This window comes from Rhinatrema bivittatum, chromosome 7 (assembly GCF_901001135.1).
Source record: "Rhinatrema bivittatum chromosome 7, aRhiBiv1.1, whole genome shotgun sequence".
Classification (NCBI taxonomy): domain Eukaryota; kingdom Metazoa; phylum Chordata; class Amphibia; order Gymnophiona; family Rhinatrematidae; genus Rhinatrema; species Rhinatrema bivittatum.
In genome coordinates, this window is record NC_042621.1 from 186,147,087 (window position 1) to 186,167,013 (window position 19,927).

At 42.1% G+C, this 19,927-nt stretch overlaps 1 protein-coding gene across 2 annotated transcripts in view; it reads right to left on the bottom strand.

Annotated features, from left to right (window-relative positions):
- WDFY4 (WDFY family member 4) overlaps positions 1-19,927 on the bottom strand; it is a 746,928-nt gene that overhangs the window by 331,368 nt on the left and 395,633 nt on the right. The window lies entirely within an intron of this gene.

A 19,927-nucleotide genomic window follows, 5' to 3' on the forward strand; every position in this document is an offset into this window, starting at 1 on the left:
ATAAATCGTTTAAAAACTGTTAAAAGTCTACTACACCTATGGCTGCCAATCTGTTCCTCATTTTGAGGAAATAATATATAGACCTAATTGTACCCCTTGCATGCATGAGAATGTAGTTCTGCTTTCTTTATGGAAATCAATAGGTAAATCGGTTCTGCATATCCATGAATGCAATGGTAAAAACTAAGACAGGATCCTTATTCTAAAATCTTAAAAAGGGAGGCAGCGGGCAACCGTAATAACATCAGACTATTGGGCAACTACTTCCTGACCTGTGATATAACAGTTTATAAAGGTATCCGAGATTATTGACACATTCCTGGCAAAATAGTTTAGTGCATGAAACAAGACACTGCCCCAGTGGGATGCTGAGTTTGTACAGTAGGTTAATGCATGAGATCAACAATGCCCAACCTCAGTCACAGGACATTTTACTAGAGAACAAGGTTTTGTTTTTTTAAAGCACAATGTATGTATCTAGGGTTAAAATTCTAAGATTTTTAAAGGATATTGTAATCATTTACCATTTGTCTCTGAATCTTTTCTTCCTGCTGAAGTGCCTCACTTAGTGGCCAAGATGGATTATGATTGTATTAGTTTTATATCTCTGACTAGCACAAATTCCTTTTTAGGTCGAATCAAAATTATCATTAGTGGTTTTTCCACCGCAGCTAGTGTATTTTTCCCAGCACCACAATGCCACCACAAATTATGCCACAATCCATAGTGTCTGCTTGTTAGAAATAGATGAATGAGATAGGGAATATAGCAGATAAAGACTGAATTGCTCCTTTCCTTTTACTTTGAATTATATACTAGAATTTAGTTTGAAAAATTGCAAAATTAAAGAATGTATGGTTTTAACCAATACTAACATGCCTCTGAATATTGCCATATTGATTCCCTGCTATAATCAAGATAGATTTCATTTTTCTCTTTATTCAATATTCAACATTTTCAAACAAGACTAGGGAACACTTGAAATATAATGAATGTCCCAACTCTGTGTGTGTCTGTGTGAATGTTTGTGGATGTAGATATAGATATAAACCCAAAATTCAGGCAATATCGTTAATTATTCAGTGCTTACCATTAGTATCAAAACAAAACACTCCTTCCGGAGTGGGATACAAGCACATACCACTATTTTTATATTATCTTAATATTGTAAATGATTTTTATTCTTTTTCAAATATTTCATTAATACACAACAAATTGCATTTACCATCCAATGATTGTGCGGTTACAAAATTTTCATCAATATCTTTTAAATACCCAATTAAAACACATTATATCACTCATACCTATCCAGACTCAATCACACTAACAACTTCACTCATAAAACCTGTACAAAACACTTTCTTACACAATAATGAGACTAGATTATAATTTCTAATTTAACAATTTTCCTATATAAAACACATATTAAACTAATCTCATTCATGTAATTATCTCATCTTTTCAATTCTATATGTGGCATACACTCTGTTTAAAATTTTAAACCCCCAATCAATCTCGTGTTCAGCAACAATAAACTATGTTTTGGATATTAAATCCCCCATACACTGGAATCTATTATATTTTTCAAGATATCTACTTATTATCAACCCCAATATTCATTCAAATAAAGCCTAATCTTGATCTATCTCACCTAGACTTCCTCACTCTCAATTTTTTTAAAGATATCTAATTAGAATGAACCCCAATGTTCCTTCAAATGAAGCCTAATCTTAATCTCTTTCGCCTAAACTTAATTACTACTGACAGGGCCCTAGTTTTGCCTAAAGGCTTCTTCAGGGGAATTTTATTAATCCTTTACGCTCAATAAATGAATCTAGTCATAGATCAGGAACCTCTTCTTCACTTATTCCTTCTCCACTCGTTTCTTAATGGTATATAGACGAGTCATTGGTCTTGCTTAAACACCAAAGCCACTTTCATTGTCGTCATTGGTCTTTCTTAAACACCGAAGCCACTATGTAAAGAAATTTAAGACTTATCAAATTTTTTTAAAGAAATCCCACCCATGTTTTTTATTCTCATATTTACCAAAGAAATAACCAGTAACTTAATGTAAAATATCTTTTAATACCTTTCCTCGAGGACAAAACTGCTCTATTTTGATCTTCCAAATAATCTTCAACTCCTCCGTTGTTCTATTACTTTCAATCTCTTGAATGCAAACATAATAGCAACCTGTCATTACCAAATATACTTTGTTACTACTACTTCAAATCCACTATATCTCTTTGTTAAAAATTCTCACATAATGGGGTTGGCCCCACTGACCACCCCTTGCTACCCAGCTCCCCCCATAAAGCAAACAGCAGCTCTCCTGACAATTCTACTTCCCTCCCTGAACACCCCCAACTTGTAACTCATCACCCACCGCTTTTTCAAACTCCAAGGCAGTTTCTGCAATACCGCTGCGAACGCCACCTCCAACCTCAGCTTCTCCATTTTTCACTTAACATGTATTTACCCTATTTACAAATGGGACAAAATTCAGCCTTTCCACAATCAATATATCTCATCCTGCTTCACATTTGAGAGGGCTATACCACTCAACCTACCTCCAAACTTTCACTCCTCCGTCTCTCTTGTATTCTGTGTATCTTACCATCGAAGACGCTCACGGCTTCAAATGCGCGGTGAGCTCACTACCTCTAACCATACCTGAAATACAACCCATCGAATTCAAAACCCTCCAATCACATAGGCTCCCTGATCAACTCCAACTCGGGAGTAATAAAGTTTAGGTGAGATAGATTAAGATTAGGTTTCATTTGAAGGAACATTGGGGTTCATTATGATTAGATATCTTAAAAAAAATTGGGAATGAGGAAGTCTAGGTGAGATAGATCAAGATTAGGCTTCATTTGAATGAATATTGGGGTTGATAATAAGTAGGTATCTTGAAAAATCTAATAGATTTCAGTGTATGGGGATTTAATATCCAAAACAAAGTTTATTGTTGCTGAACACGAGATTGATTGGGGGTTTAAAATTTTAAACAGAGTGCATGCCACATATAGAATTGACAAGATGAGATAATTACATGAATGAGATTAGTCTAATATGTGTTTAGTATAGGAAAATTGTTAAATTAGAAATTATAATCTAGTCTCATTATTGTGTAACAAAGTGTTTTGTACAGGTTTTATGAGTGAAGTTTGTTAGTGTGATTGAGTGTGGATGGGTATGAGTGATATAATGTGTTTTATTGGGCATTTAAAAGATATTGATGGTAGTTTTGTCACCGCACAATCATTGGATGGTAAATGCAATTTGTTGTGTATTAATGAAATATTTGAAAAAGAATAAAAATTGTTTACAATATTAAGATAATATAAAAATAGTGGTATGTGCTTGTATCCCACTCTGGAAGGAGTGTTTTGTTTTGATATATATATATATATATATATATATATATATATGTGTGTGTGTGTGTGTGTGTGTGTATATATATATATATATATATATATATATATATATATATATATATATATATATATATATATATATAAAATGTGCATATATATAAATATGTGTGTGCATAAGGGTGATCCAAATTTGTCCCTTACAGACCTCGGATGTATGATGCCAGAGTAGGAATGCATAATGTCCTCACACTCCAGTGGGAGGTGTATATTGAGGAGTGAGTTTCACAAAAATCAAGAGCCCACTTTGGTTCATGTTCTTCTGTCCTGTACTTTGAGTAAGCTCAAGGAAGATGCTCTAGGATTGGGAATCTCTTCAGGTCCAAGGGATTCCTAAGACTGAAAAAACTCAGAAGCTAAAGTTGGTAAAAGAGGTGAGAGACCCATACTTATTGATTTTTATGTGAGTGCCTATGATGTCTTATCTATTTTATATATATATTCTTACATTCTACAAATCACAATAAATCATTCAGTGAGAAGTGGAGTTGCTGGATAGAACCAGGAAGAAGGGCTAAAAAGCCAGTGACCTCACTGCTGAGTAGCTATTGAAAGGATTGTAAACAGAGATTCATCTGAAGTTTCTCAGGCAGAATTTCCAGTTTGCCTACTGAAGTAGATTTGTATCACAGGTACCAATAAGAGAAAAGGCCAAGAAGAGTCCTATTCTCCTAAAAGTACCTTATAACTAGTGCATAGTGCATGAAGAAATCTTTGTTGCAAGCAGATTGTTATGTTTCACGACTTCTTGAGCCTACCTGCAGCATTCACCTAGCCCTGCCGACTGGCCATGCATTGGGACGCCGCAATCGGGATTCTTCACAGCAGGATGCTGCTGCTTCTGCTCCCTCTCTGCGTGCCCCTAGGTGTGCATGCGCTGGACTCAGCCCTTCTTAAATGGATTGCAGCATGAAAATACCCACAGCACCTCTTGATGACATCAAACTCAGAGCTCTATAAAGGGCCTTCCAAGACTTCAGGAACAGGTCGGCCTACATTTGTGTAGTGTGAGTTGCTGCATCACATTCCTGCTTTCTTTTCCAGTCTAGCCTGTCTCATCTTCTCCAGCCCAGCCTGTCTCATCTTCTCCAGTCTCCGCTTTCCTTGATCCCTTACTGTTTATGTTCCTTTACTTTGCTTTCTTGGCCTATCCTTGGACTGACTTGAATTTGACCCTAGCCTGGACCCTAACTATTCTTGCCTGCCGCCTGCCATTGACCCTGGCCTGGACCCTGGACCTCCTCTCTACCCCCTACCTAAGAGACATCCTAAGACCTGCTGGACCCCAGAACCCAAGGGTTCAACCTAAGGGGAAAGGGTCTAGTATAGGTGAAGCTCCAGACCAGGCTCCTCCAGCCTAGGTCTGCCAACTGCAGAGCCTTTCCTGCAGGTTGGGTCAAACTCACCACAACAACAAAGGTCCACAAATCTTACACAGAATGATACTGTGATGTGATTTCTGAACTATTCTGCTTTTGGACTGCGTATCCATTTAGAATTATTTTTCTGAATGTACTGTACCAGGAGAGTTTTTTTTTTTGCTTTTAATAACCCTAGACTGATCTCTTGAGGTTTTTTTTCTCAACTGTAATTTTGATTTAAGACCTCAAACTTCTTTGAGCAACATTTGTTTTCCATCTCCACCCCAACCGCCAGGAGCACGGGGGTAGATTTTATAAAAGTACGCTGGATTTTAATAGATATGCACATAGTCGTGCGTATCTTTTAAAATCCAGGGTTGGCGCACGCAAGGCTGCGCAAAATCGGCAGCCTGCAGGCACAGAGCCGTGCAACCTGCCTCCATTCACTCCGATGCCGCTCCGAAATCAGAGCGGCTTCGGAGGGAACTTTCCTTCCACCCACCCCCCCCCCCCCGCACCTTCCCCTCCCTTCCCCTAACTAACCCGCCCCCCGGCCCTACTTCCCCCCCCCCCTTCATCGCGAAAGTTACGCCTGCCCAAGACAGGCGTAACCGGAGGCCATGGCCACGTGCCCAGAACGCCCCCAATGATGTGCCGGCCGCGACTCGCCCAACATGCCCCCGACGCATCCCAGGGCTTGCTCGCTCCGCCAAGCCTATGCAAGATAGGCTCGGCGCGCTCAGGGGGGGTTTGGGGTAGGTTTTCGGGGGTTACACGCATAACCCTTTGAAAATCTACCCTATGGAGCATGGAGTGTTTGCTTGTCCCATTGATCCTGAATATACTATTAGCTCCTACTATCCAGTGGGACAATGGTTACATATAAGAATCACTGGACAGGCTGCAATGTCATTGCTTTTGAAGTTAATCTGCTACCAGATGGATGTTTTTTATATTCTGAGAAAGGTTGACAACTCATGTAAGACTTGACTTTGCAATCTTTTAGAAGAGATGCAAGAAAATGGTCTTATCTAGGAATTCTGGCACAGATTCTTAAATCATTATAAAACAAAGAAGATTATAAAATAGTCTTAAAGTCTATATACCTATAAATGGGTCAATATTCAATGGGATATTCAGCGCATAGCTGAATATCCTATCTAATATTTAATGTTTGGGTTCCTGACAGGTGATTGTAATCTAGATCTGTCATTGTTAGAAACAGGAAGCTGGGCTTGATGGACTCTCGGTCTGACACAGTATGGCAACTTCTTATATTATGTTATACCTGTTAAAAGCTCTACTTAGATAGATAAGTCTTAGGAATGTGTAGGGGAAAAATAAGTTTCGTTTTTTGGTTTGTTTTTGGGAGGTTGTTTCCCCATGAATTTTGTTTTGTTTAATATTTAATTCATTTCTTTTATTTAAAAAAATAATCAAACATTATCAAAAATCCCCTGCCAAAAACAATAAATGGATATGGGGCCTCTCACCACCTATCCCTCCCACCCAGAAAAATACAGGGGTCAGGTTACCCCCTGGCCCCCAGTATCCCAGTCTGGTGGGATATGTTGGTGAGGCCTATGCCCATGCAAAAGCCTTGGCCTTGAGTAGAATGAGACCACAATAGGATACTGCATCCTCGGCATAAGATCTACGCAAGGCTGATGCTTGGAGGCCTGGTACTGATGACTTGGCCTAAGCCCTCACCGAGGCCTAAGCCATATGCTGGGTCCTTGGACTCTGCCAAAGCCCAGGCCCAGGCCTGACACCGGGATCCAGACTGAAGACCGTGTTCTGATGCCTCTCCATGGCCTAGACCCAGTCCTAATGCTGGGGCCTGGCCCAGTGGCCGAGTCCCATCACCAGTGCCTCAGCCTAGGCCAGAGCCCAAGCACAGGACCAATATTGGTGCCCAGTACGAAGGCCAAGTACTGATGCAAGTGCCTCAGCTAAGCCCAGGGTGCCATGTCCTGGCCCGGAGGACAGGTACTAAAGCCAGGGCCTCAGCCTGGCCCTTGGCCTAGGGTCAGGCCCAGGCCTGGCACCCAGGCCTTATAGATCCTCTTCATAGGTCTTCTTTCTTCTAATGACACTGTCCGCAGGGGTCTTGCCAGAGTAAATTAACTCCGGCACATCCTCCTTAGTGGAAAGCACCATTTTGCCATATGGGCCTGGGCCGAAGTTCAAGTGTCGGGACCCAACATTAGGACAAGACTCCAGAATTGGGCCTAAGCCTAGGCTCCAGCCTAGGCCAAGTCCCAGGCATCAGGAACCGGGCAGGCCATGCTTTGAATATCTGACAAATTAGGTAAGTATATTTTTTGAGGTTCTGGCCGAGGACCTAGCATCATCCTGGGCCTAGACTGAGACCATGACTTCATGCTTGGGCCTAGGCCATGGCCCCTGATTTGGGTCTTAGCCTATGCCCTAGGCAAAGCCATGGCTTTGGACCTAGGCCGAGGCACCGGTATCGTGCTCAGGCATAGTCTGCAGCCCCTGCTTTTGGCCTTGGTCTATGCCCTAGGCAAGGCCCTGGCCTTGGGCCAAGGCCTAGACCTGACCTGAAGTTTTAAACAAATTAAACAAATTGCCCCTTATTTGTTGCATCATGCAAGTTTGTTTAAAATGAATGCACATCCCTAATAAGTCTTATCCATCTAAGTTTCTATCTGCTATTGGGTCTAACTTAGGCCTAGGTACAACATTCTTCTCTATTTATAGCAGAATGATGAGCCATGTGAAAAAAAGGGGCAGGCGGGTGGGCAAAATTGTGCAGTTGGCCACATCGTTTTCGCCTGCTGCAGTTGCGGCCAGTCAGCACAGTTTCGCACCCATAGCACCACAGGAAAAGGTGTAGTTATTTCCTGCGGTGAAGCCGGCGATAATGTAGAAAACATTATCAACCGTAGAGATGCTGAGACATAACTCCGCCCAAACCCCGCCCACAGTCTTCCACTTCCCCTAATATGCATTGTGCCACCCGATGCAGCCGATATCATGTGCAGTCACGCGATAAGGCCCTAATGCACGCAATAAAGGCACATCACAGTTTGATGAATGACCCGGTTTGCCAGATAAGTTATCAGGCTAAGGCCGAATATTTCTACTTAACTGGATCACTTATCCAGCTATTTGGTGCTTCCCCAATCCACCCACTGCCCACTCACCTTTTATCTGGCTGCTGAACTTAAGCACATATTCAGTCCTACTTATCTGGCTATCTGCCATTTGAATATCGGCCCTACAGTATTTATCTTTATGCCTTACAATGCAGAAATTCCTAGATAAGCCTATTCTTCATTGAAAGTATGCACCATCAGGTCTAAGGATGCCCTCTATTTCAGAATCTTTTAAACATGACTTGCTTTCAGATGGATCAGTCAGTTAATTTTAAATGCAATGACTCGACAGCCTGTCCAGTGATTCTTCAAAGTAAACTACCTCACTGCTGCTTGCTCTGTGTTATAATTAAGTTAACACACAAGGTCTATATGGCACAGATTGCCTCTGGCTGACAGCCAGCTTGCTGCCCCCTGCAGTGAGGAAGCATTTATTAGCATTTCCCTGCAGGAAGTCCCTGTTTTACACTGATGACTGTCATTAGATTTTGTTTGTTCAAAGCATCATTAAACCTGTAATCGCAGTTGTGTCCCTCACAAAACAATTCCATAATTCATATAAAACCCCCATAAAGACTGACCTAGAAATCAAAGCTAACAAAACTGTAATGCAAAACGGATGAAAAATGCAGCTCTTCTGGTTCTGAACATGTTAGTCAAACGTGCATAAACAATAACATTAAGAGTTACAATAATAATTTATTAAAAGACTTTTAATGTACACAGCTCTGTACATGTCAATGTCTAGAATTCATACCTTCAAAATCTTGCAGCATTATGTGTTGGCAGGCTGAGGTGACATGACATGCTAAAGCTTCATTATGATACTGGTATTTATTTGTGATAACCATCTGAACAGAAATTAATAGTATACAAAAAGAAGAGGTGGAAATTTAGAGATCAATATTCAATGCCAGGCCGATGCAATATATGGCCAGAGGTCAATTTTAAGTTAAACATCCTGTTCCTTCCCCACTCCTATATCCAATTCAAGAGATATTGGATTTAAAGTAGGTAAATGCAGCGATCAAGGTTCCCCATTTCCGCATAGAAGCTCTGAGGTCCAAGTCATGGACCAGACACATTGTATTATATGCCACCTAATGGTTTTCCTTTTCCACTTTGAAAAAAAGTTGTCACTTACTGTGACACTCTGCTGAGAGACATTGGGATAGCCTCCAGCATTTTACATAATTTTTTCCACTTAGACTGTCAAACAGAGGCCATCTACGGCAGGCAACTCTTCTGACTTTCACAGCCACCTCTGGCTGGCCCAGAGGTGATAGGATGTCAAGGGCCAGATTTTCGAATCTACACCGGATTTTATAACATGCGCGCACAGCTGCGCGCATGTTATAAAATCCAAGGTCGGCACGCGCAAGGGGGTGCACACTTGTGCATCTTGCGTGCGCCGAGCCCTAGGGGAGCCCCGATGTGGCTTTCCCCATTCGGCACGCGCAGGAGGGTTTTTAAAGGGTTACGCTGTATATTATGCACGTAACCCTTTTTAAATCCGCCCCCAAGTCTACCACTTACTAGTACAAACAGTCATCTACTAGGTTATCAGGATCATATCAAATTCTCACTGTACAAAATGCCTCCTTTTAGTTGACATTTTAAAGCTGCAGGAAATATTAGTTCTCCAAGTAACTGAATTGAGATCCATGATCTCAAGGACACACTATCGAGCTAATTTTAAAAGCTGGGTAAGAGCTGAAACGGGGAGATACAGGAATGGCCAGGGCACTTGCTGCATGCATTTTGAAATGCTTGCAACCACGAGCTTATCTCCCAGTACGTGCACATTTTTTTTAAAAGGAGCAGGCCGAGGGCGGGGTATGGGCAGGGTCGGGGTGTGTCAGGGGTCGGCCAAGACATTGCCATTAGGCGCTGTCCTGGTGAAGCACACTCTGGCAACTGGCCGGCACATGCAACTTACTGCTGCTCCATCAAGCAGGTAAGTTGGAAAACAAAAAAAAACCAAAAAACTAGCTAGAGGGGATTTAAGGGTCAGGGAGGAGAGGGAAAAAAGGCATTCAGGGTAGATAGGGGGTTAAGGAAGTTCCCTTCCAGTCCGCTCTTTTATTGGAGCGGACTGGGAGGTAACTGGGGGAAGGCCCTATCGCATCGCCGCATGCTTGTAAGACAATTCTCCCCTCTTGCACGCATAAGTCGGCACATGCGCGCATGTTAAAAAATCAGCGCATCCGTGTGTGCGCAGGGAGCGCGGACATGGACGTCTGTGTTGTGATTTCAAAATCTACCTGTATGCAAATTTACAGTACATCTTGAAGACGAGTCTGCAATTGTAAAACATTTTCTTATCATCACTGTAAATGTACATGTGTTGCATTGGAAGTAGACCCTTAGCCCGAGGTGGGGTTGACGCTACCCGCAGGACAAGCCCTATGGGTCCCCACCGTCGGGAGGCAGAGCTGGCTGGGAGACGGAGGCTGACAGGAGCTTCGCCAATACCAGCCCGGTTCCCCGCAGGTTAAACCCTTGGGTGCCAGAATTGGCTGGTCTTAGGCAGGCCTCCGTCAGACGACTCCCAGTAGAAGAAGTGGTAGGTAGCCAGGGACCAGCAGAGGTATCAGGAAGACCGAGGCAGGTCTGGACGAGGCAGGGATCCAGAGACTGAGTGTCAAGGAGGGCCAGGAACAAGAATGAGTGACACCCGGGTAATAGTAGGCCAGAACCTGAGAGGGCCAAGTCCAGGAAGATACCAAAAGGCGCAATGAAGAACAGGCTGGCATCAGGGCAGGCAGCTGAATAGGTGAGGTACAGAGTTCAACAGAGTGATGTTCAAAAGCCGGGGGTCAGTCCAAAGCGTAGTCCAAAACATAGCAAAGGTCAAAGCCAGAGATCAGTCCTGAGCGTAATCCAGGCATAGCAAGGGTCAAAGCCAGAGGTCAGTCCTGAGCGTGGTCCAGACGTAGCAAGGGTCAAAGTCAGAGGTGAGTCGTGAGCGTGGTCCAGACATAGCAAGAGTCAAAGCCAGAGGTCAGTCCTGAGCGTGGTCCAAAACAAGGCAAGGGTCAAGCCAGAGATCAGTCCAAGCAAGGCTAGGAAGGGACCAGGAACAAGTCAGAAACAGAAACCAGGAACGGAGTCAGGAGCAAGCAACGAGCACATGACAAGTATGGAGACTTGTTGCCAAGGCAAGGAACTAGTGGTGGGCCCTGCCTTAAGTAGCAGGGCCTGGTGACGTCATCATCCAGGGCCACGGGTTAGCTTCCTGCCGCGGCCCTTTTAAAAGACGGCAAGGCGCGCGCGCGCCTAAGGGCAGCAGGTCGCTGGACGATGGCGTCTCCCCATGGGACACGTGGAGAGACCCGCCAGGAGCTGGGGAGGTCCACGGTGAAGCCAGGAATGGCCGAGGAGGCAAAGGAGGCTCAGGAGCATAGGCAGCTACCCACAGCCGCGAGGGAGAATGGGTCAGGACCGGGAGCTGGGCGCCGGAGGTGAGTAGGCTCAGTCGCGAGCCTGCCATGGATGGGACACGCAACAGCATGTTCATACACCTGCATATTACTTTGATTCCAAGTTGTAGAAAAAGCAGCTAAATGTTATAATGAATGCCATGTTGGTACCTCAGTGCTCTAGGAGGGTTGCATACCTTGTCAAATATTTCCAAGCAACATAGCCGGATTTCCAGTATTTCAAAAAGGCATGGGATAAAACTGTGGATCCCTAAAGGCTAGAGTTGGAAATTAAGAAAAAGGTGCATGGGGTAACCTGCATAGAGTGGCAGCTACTACCCCTAACAGAAGGCATGGGGATTAGTACCCAATTAGCTTACATGATTTTGACACAACAGCAGCATCACTCTCCACTTCTATGGTGGGGGAGAAAAAGGGGAACTGGAATCAGATAACAGCCAATGCTGGGCCCTAAATTTTGCAGTCTGGGGTACTGATATGCAGACATTAGGGAGAAAGTGCAGGCCTGCTTCTAAGGCCAAGTCCAAAAGCAAAGCAACTTCAAGTAGCATTGAATGAATTATCAGGAAGGCTACTCACCCTGTAAAAAGGTCGCTAGCAGTAATTTTGTTATGGGTTTGACAGTTGCTTGGTTTTGATTGTTAGTAGTACTACCCTTAACATAAGGCATGGGGTAACCTGCATGGAGCAGCAGTCACTACCTTAAGAAGCCTGCTGGGCAGACTGGATGAACTATTTAGTTTTTCTCAGCTGTCATTACTATGTTACTATATGTTGTTTGTTTATTTATTTAAAATGCTTATAAACCATGTCCCCATCCTTCAAAAGGTTGCTCGGATTGGTCCACAACATAATGCATAAAATAATAAACACATACAAATAAAAGTATACCTGATTGAATGAGAATCTGCAAGCATAACCTTCAGTTAAGTTTAAACTGAGCAGTATGAGGGTAATTTTCAAAAGCATTTATATGAGCAAATCACTGCTTTATGCATATAAGTAATATTTTTGAAAATTATCCCAGGGTTGTGCACATAAACTTATAAACAGAAGCAATTTTGTGCGTAGTTTACATGTAGTTGAAAGAGGTATTCCTGGGGGCAAGCAAACCATTTCCATACAAACTTTCAATTTTCAAAAGCGTGCACATGAATTAATGCATGCATATTCACAGCTGCTCCCAAGTGTGTGTAAAAGTGTGCATGCAAGCTGCTCTGGATTCCTCGAATACCCGCTAATGTTCAAAGTGGTCTTGTACAATTTCTACAGGTGGGCTTCAACCCTACATGGGCTGTTATAAAAATAACCTCCCTAACTCTGGCAGTTTAATCACCTTGCTTGGGTAAATTTGGAACTATTCCTCATGCCAAAAGAAAACATTCAGGCTGCCCAGTGTACAATGTACTTGTGGAGGTCTTGGATTTGATTCCTGGTTCAGATTTCATGCCAGCTGGGGCAGGGGATGTTGTGGAGACAGCACTGATGGTCCCTGGGGGGGCAGTGAGCCTCAGCCATCATTCAGTGGCGCCACCTACTGGCCAGAGGTAGGGCCCATATTAGCCAGATTCAGGAGGGAGTGTTGTTTGCAGTCCCTGGCTGAGGACTGTAACTGTAATGGCTGGGCTTAAGTAAGCTGGGGGGGCCGGGGGGTGAAATCTCCAGGTAATCGTGAATGAAGCCAAAAAGAGCAGGAGGCAGCTGCTGGCCAAAAATACAATAACCTGGTCAGTAATGTGCTCCTATTTAATCTAACAACTAATCAAAAATATTCAGGAATAATAGTCATTAAGTGCTGCAGAAATGGAAAAGAGATGATGCAAAGATGGTTTTATTTTATTTATTTATTTTTACCTTGAGTAACATTTCCTAGTTCATTGGATTTTTAGGTAATATGTCTTATTCCAACAACAGTGACCACTCTCAATGCACAATAACTGCTGCATCTAAAACAAAAGTTCAGTGCTTTGATGGGCACATAAGTTAATGATGGTGGTGGAGGGGCACACTCCTGATATTTGCTGAGAGGATTCACCTCAGGTTTGCGTGGTACAGAATGGAATTTAGAAACAACACGGGGAGCTTCTCATTATCTGCTTGAGTTCTCTAATTAACCCCTTGAGTGCCACATCTGCCGCTTGCTGAAGTCGCAATAATGCCAGGCCTGCTGAGGTACCTGGGATCATATGGGGCTCTGCATTTAACCCTTACTTTACCTCCCTCCTCTGTGAATGCATTTAAATTGTGCTACGAGACACATTCTGCACACAAGAATTAAGAACCTGCATCTCTTTTGCAACCTAAGTATTTAGTGAGCGCCAAAGGAAAAAAATGTATGACATTGCTTTTGAGCTCTCCTAAACCCTAGTACTTGATCTTACTGTACTATAGAGAAACATTTAATTGTTCAAAATATGAAGAAATATGATATAGAGCATTAAACATATGGCACAGTATTTAGAATTTGGTCATTTTCCCCCTGAGTGCACATTAGTCTTCTGTTCTGCTCAGCAACAAATATATTGAGGTTCCCCACTGATCCACTTCCATTTCTCCTAACTAACTTACTTCTATAGATCACAGTCAGCCTTTCCTTGTAAAAATCCCATGTTCCTTATACACTATTTTTCAAATGTACAAAAAAAACAAATTTGTTTCCCTTCTCTGTCAATCATTGGCTAGAATATGCTATCAAATTTTTTACCAATCTTCAACCTCCAAATAACAAGGAAACCCCTTGGTATATGTTTTTTTTGTGCGGTAGCTATTGATAGACCAACCACTCTGTGGCTGGCCTGTTGCAATAGTTCCCGTGTTTTATTTCTCATAAATTTCAATAACTTCTATATTTTGTGATATTACCCACTTAGCGATATTTAAATCATTGTGCTTATATTTCCCGATATGCATGGTCTGAACCTCCATTCACTTGTGCAAATCCTTAATTAGGTACTTATCTCATCTTTTAAATGCAAATTTAAATGCAAAGAAGAAGTACAAAAATAATTAAAATCATAACAAACCCCTTTAGAACAAATTTTGGATATAACAAATGGAAGTCTTCTGTTGCAAAGCAATACTTGTTCAGAGTTTGTGATAGTATTTATACTATTATATAGTAAATCTTTACAATAAATATATTTGTGGCTTGTCAACCCATTTGTTACAACCAAAAAAGTGTCACTGTGTGCTCTGTCAGTGTAACACATTTTACCATTAAAATTGTGGGACATGCAGAGGTCCATCTGGCTAATTTTAGAACAGCTCTTTGGCTTGACCAGTTAGCCGGATAAATGACTTGGCTAGTTCTGAGTACTGGAGTAATTTATCTAGCTAACTCAGCTCCTTCCCATTATACCCATTCCCCACCCCTGACTTAGCTGGCTAACTGGCGCCCACTGACCCTAGTCGGATATTCAGTGGCGCCACTCAGCCGGATAAATAGTACTTATCCGGCTAAGTTCTGTTTTGAATATCGGCCTCACAGTAGCTAAGACCCAAATAAACTAGCAAGTTGTGAGATTGTTCCCTAAATTGAGGAACTTGTTTGGGGGAGAAGGGGACCACTTAACTTCCATTTCTTATGCTTAACTTCAGCAAGCCACACATCCTCCCATGTCTTCCACAACAAATTCAGCACAAACAGCTGAAAGCAACCAGTGATGGTTGGTCCGGTTGGAAAAAATGTTGTCAAGTTACTTGGTTAAGATTAGGTGAGAATATTCAGCAGCAGGCTTACCCTTGTAAGTCTCATAGAATTTCTTGCCTAAAGTTACACAGGTCAGCTTATCCAGGTAATTTCCCACTCCCTGTACTGCTGAATATGAACTTGTAAATAGCAGGTTCCAGCATTTTCAGTCCATCTTCAGCCTTTTTAAATTATAATTGATCCAACTACCAAGTGCTTGCTATACCGAACATAAAACCCAAGAATTCTGCTGTTATTCATGGACATCGAGTAATAAAAATCTGGAAAGCCATGTGTTCTTTAAACTTTTTAGAAAGTTGTAAAAAAAAACTTCATACCTGACCAACCAGAATGTAATTTAGTCGTGAATCGGTTACCAGCCACAACATAATAATATAATCTAAATTATTCAAAAATTTCACCATTAATAGGGAAACATCTGCTTTTATTGAAAAACAATGTTTTCTTGCTATAAGCAGTTTTGAAACGAATCTCTAACTCCTAACTTCCCCTGTGCATTTAATGGTATGCTGCATGCTAATTTACATTTTAATTACTTCCCAAGAAATCAAAGCAATTCTTGACAGTAGAACATAATGTCAGCTTCTTGGTGCAGTGTTGGTAGATGCTTAATGAGCTTAATTAGATAATTAGTGATGTTAATTATCCTTCTAATATGAAGATAAAGCTGTTACACAAATTGTAGCTTAATTTTTCAAACAGATGATAACTTTTTCTAGCTACTAGTATTGAAATAATTGGAAAGTAGAACTGCAAAAGAATAACTTTCTCAACTTTACTCAAGTTCAGGAGAAGCTTAATGTGGTCCCATGTATTCTACTACAATTTATGCCCCATTGGATTTTATGGATAGAAAGACCAATCAAATAAACCCAATTGATCCACAAGTAATTAAAAATCAAAACTGAAAAATATGACTCACCCCCACCAAACCACTTTTTACTTAAGATGAGTGGTCATATATGTTGGTCCAATCATAAATCACCACACTGTGGTGGGCTATTATAATCATAACCCCTTTAGCAAAATATTTTTTTCTTTTTCTTGTATTTTGCAATTAAAATGTAAAATGTACCTTTTCACTTCTCTTGGTGTCTCAGTGTCCAAGAGACTCTCAACGAGCAATTAAAACATTTCCTCAACATTTCCTTTTATCAGAAAGATTCTATTATCCAATTTATGAAACATGGATATATGTACAGAAACATATTTTATTTCAGTGCAGAAAGAAGTGTCCAGCGTGTTATATTTGTTGGCTTGCAGGACTGCCTCACAAGCCACCGCACTCACCCCCTCTGCTGATCAAAGTTCCTGGAGGCCTCCTGTTGCAGCAGAATGCCACCATCCACGCATGCTGCCGACCGCTGCTGACACTGCCTGCTCTTAGGCGCACGCGCATGTGTAAGCATTACAGAGGCCCCATGGAACCTCCCAGTAATGCCGGCCCAACCCGTCTATTTAAGCAATAGCCCTGCAGTATTACTTTTTCTCAGCAACGGGTCTCCTACCTTGCAGTACGTGTTGATTGCGTGTTCCTGGTTCCTGTTCTTCTGAGACCCTGAATCCTGCCTTCTCTTCCAGCTTTGCCTCATCTAACCTTGTCTTCAAGCCTTGCCTCATCTAGCCTTGTCTTCTCCAGCTTCCTTTGTCCAGCCTTGCCTTGTCTTATCCGCCTTGTCCAGTGTATTCAGTGTGTCTTTGTCCATCCTTGGTTTGACTCACTGGATCTTGACGCCTTGCTTGAGACCTGACCATGATTGCCTGATGCCTGGACCTAACTCCTTGCTTGAACCTGATCACTCTTGCTAGCCGCCAGCCCAGAACCTTGGCCTCTCTCTTAATCCATTAGTCTGTTGCCTGCCCTGAGCCCAGTGTACTTTTGGACTCTAGTTATCTTCTCTGACCTAGGAATCCGCCTAAGTCCTGCCAGTCACCAGAACCCAAAGGCGCAACCTGTGGGGGAGGCAGCTGGTATAGGTGAAGCTCCAGACCGTCCCATTACAGGGTGTGTTTGCCAGCTGCCTCAGGGGTTCGCCCTCGAGCCTGGATCAACTATGCCACAGCACAAAGAGCTAACATACCCTCTACCTTTCACACAGTGATTTTCAGTTTAATTTTTGCAATGTTTCATCTCCCATTCTGCCACAGCATTTTTGACATTTCTTCTTTACCCCCCTCAATTGGTGTAATAAGTATTGTTCCCAATATCTATTCCACAGAGCCGAAGAATATATAGTGCAATGACTTTAAACCTTTGGAAAATCCATACACAGTAATTACATAGCTAATATTTATGAAGTTCTCTATTGATGTCTATGAAAAAAAAATCAAAGGATTTTAAAAATATTCACAAATGTGTTTATTTTATTTATGATTTCTATTTATAGGCCAGCTACCCAAGCAGAGGCTCTAGACTGAGAAATTGACATGGATTTTAGATGTTTTAGAATCCCAGCACAGTACACAAATAGAATCAAGATTAGGAAAGGAAAAAGTGTCAAACTATGATGGTCAAAGACAAGCCTCAGAGATTGAAAACCATGTGCGACCCATTTTGACATTCTAACAATCTCTTTTTTCTTAAGGTCAGGATTCTCCTGATTGCAGGAGAAACAAACCAACATAACATTTTAGATTTAATTATTACATAGCTCTATTATTAAAATATGTTACCGTACCATGATGGCACATATATAACTTGTAATCTATGGCAATTAACCTTTAAAATTCCTTTTGTGCCTTTTTGTAAACCGTTGTGATGGTGTTTTAACTTAACGACGGTATAGAAAAGTTTTTAAATAAATAAATAAAATAAATAAATAATGGAACTGGCTGTCTATAAAAGCTTAGGGATCCATATTCAGCTGCTGTCTGGCCAGCAAAGTTAGTCAGATCAACTTATTTGGCTAACTTTGATGGGATATTCAGTGGTGCAGATATGCTTTCCAAGTAACTTTAGGGCCGCATGAGCAGAGTTAGCCAGATAAATTATCTAGCTAACTTCACTCTACTCTGGAATGCCTGAAAAGCCCTCCTACATTATCCAGCTAAATGTTAGCCAGATAAGTGACAGAAATAATCAAAAGTCAGCATTTAGTGAAATAACTCACAAGTTATTTGGCTAAATGCCATTGAAAATGCACCCCTTTTGTGTTTCAAGTGATTTCTTTGTTTTCAAAGTGCCTTTGCTGAGATTTCCTTTGCAGTAATGCCTGCACATAACCTGAGCAGGACTAATCATTAAACTCTAGCTAATTCCATCTCTGCTTTTTCAGTTACCATTTTCACTCCTGCACAGATTGGACGAAATTTTGTAACTTTGTGAGTAAATTAGCTGGCAATTATGCACATAAGTTTCACTAATTTTCAAAGAGAACTTAAGAGTATAATTCCTCTTTGAAAATTATCCAAGCAATAATATGTTTATACAATTACACCTGCTGTTTCATATACAAAGTTTTGCTGAGACTGTTTACAAAAATATTTTTTAAAATCAAAAGGTATGAGTGTCAGTTCCATCTTTGAGATGCCTCTCCCATTTGAATGTAAAATTACACACTGTGGGGTAGATCTTTAAAAAATACGCGATCGCGTACTTTTGTTTGCGCACCAGGCGCGAACAAAAGTACGCTGGATTTTATAAGATACGCGCGTAGCCGCGCGTATCTTATAAAATCCGGGGTCGGCACGCACAAGAGGGTGCACATTTGTGCAACCTGCGCACGCCGAGCCCAGCGCGCGCTGCCTGTTCCCTCCGAGGCCGCTCCGATTTCGGAGCGGCCTCGGAGGGAACATTCCTTCGCTCTCCCCCCACCTTCCCCTCCCTTCCCCTACCTAACCCACCCCCCCACCCTATCTAAACCCCCCCCCCCCCCACCTTTGTCGGCAAAGTTACGCCTGCTTTCAGCAGGCGTAACTTTGCACGCGCCGGCCGGCAGCCCCGCTCCGTCCTCCAGTCCCGGGGGCTGGTCCGGAGGCCTCGACCATGCCCCCGGGCCGGTGCCACGCCCCCGAAACGCCCCCGAAACGCAGCGTCATATCGGGAACGCCCCCGGACATGCCCCCTCCCGCCACTTTTCGAAAGCCCCGGGACTTATGCGCATCCCGGTGCTATAGGCTCGCCGGCGCGCGCAGGCCTTTTAAAATCCGCCCCATACTGTGTGCTTATGTTTTATTTATTTTATTATTTTTTAAAATGTATAGCCCACACACATCCTTTGTTCGTGGCAGGATATAAGTCAAACATACACAAAAGTAAAGCAAACAGCACTTATCAGGTCTTTGTGTAAGCATACAGCTATCTATCAAACAGACAAAAGAGTCCACAGTACTGCCAAAGCCAGCAACCAGCTCTAAAAAAATAATCGCAGAGGTAACCAAAAAATACAGACTTCCTCCAATCTTACAGAGATCAACTGGTGGGTAATTTTATGCACATATTGGTCCCTAAATTTTCCATAGGGCCATTTCCGCAGGTAAAGCACTACTTTACCTGCAGACATTCCTACAAAAATGATCTTTTCAATGCGCAGGAATTAGCATATCCTTTAAAAATTTCCTTTATTTGTCTTTACAAAGTTATCTAGGGGTGTTGTCTTATTGTGTACTGGTAATTGATTACAAGATAGGAAACAAAGAGTAGCACTAAATGGTCAGTTTTCCCAGTGCGGAAAGGTAAATAGTGGAGTACCACAGTGCTCTGTCCTGGGGCCAGTGTTGTTCAACATATTTATTGATGATTTAGAAAACAGAGCAACTATCATGCTGAGCAATAATGAGCCATTGGACCACTGTTAAATTGATGCAGCCTATCTTGTGCAAGTACAAAATAGGCCTTAACAGGTGCAGCTGA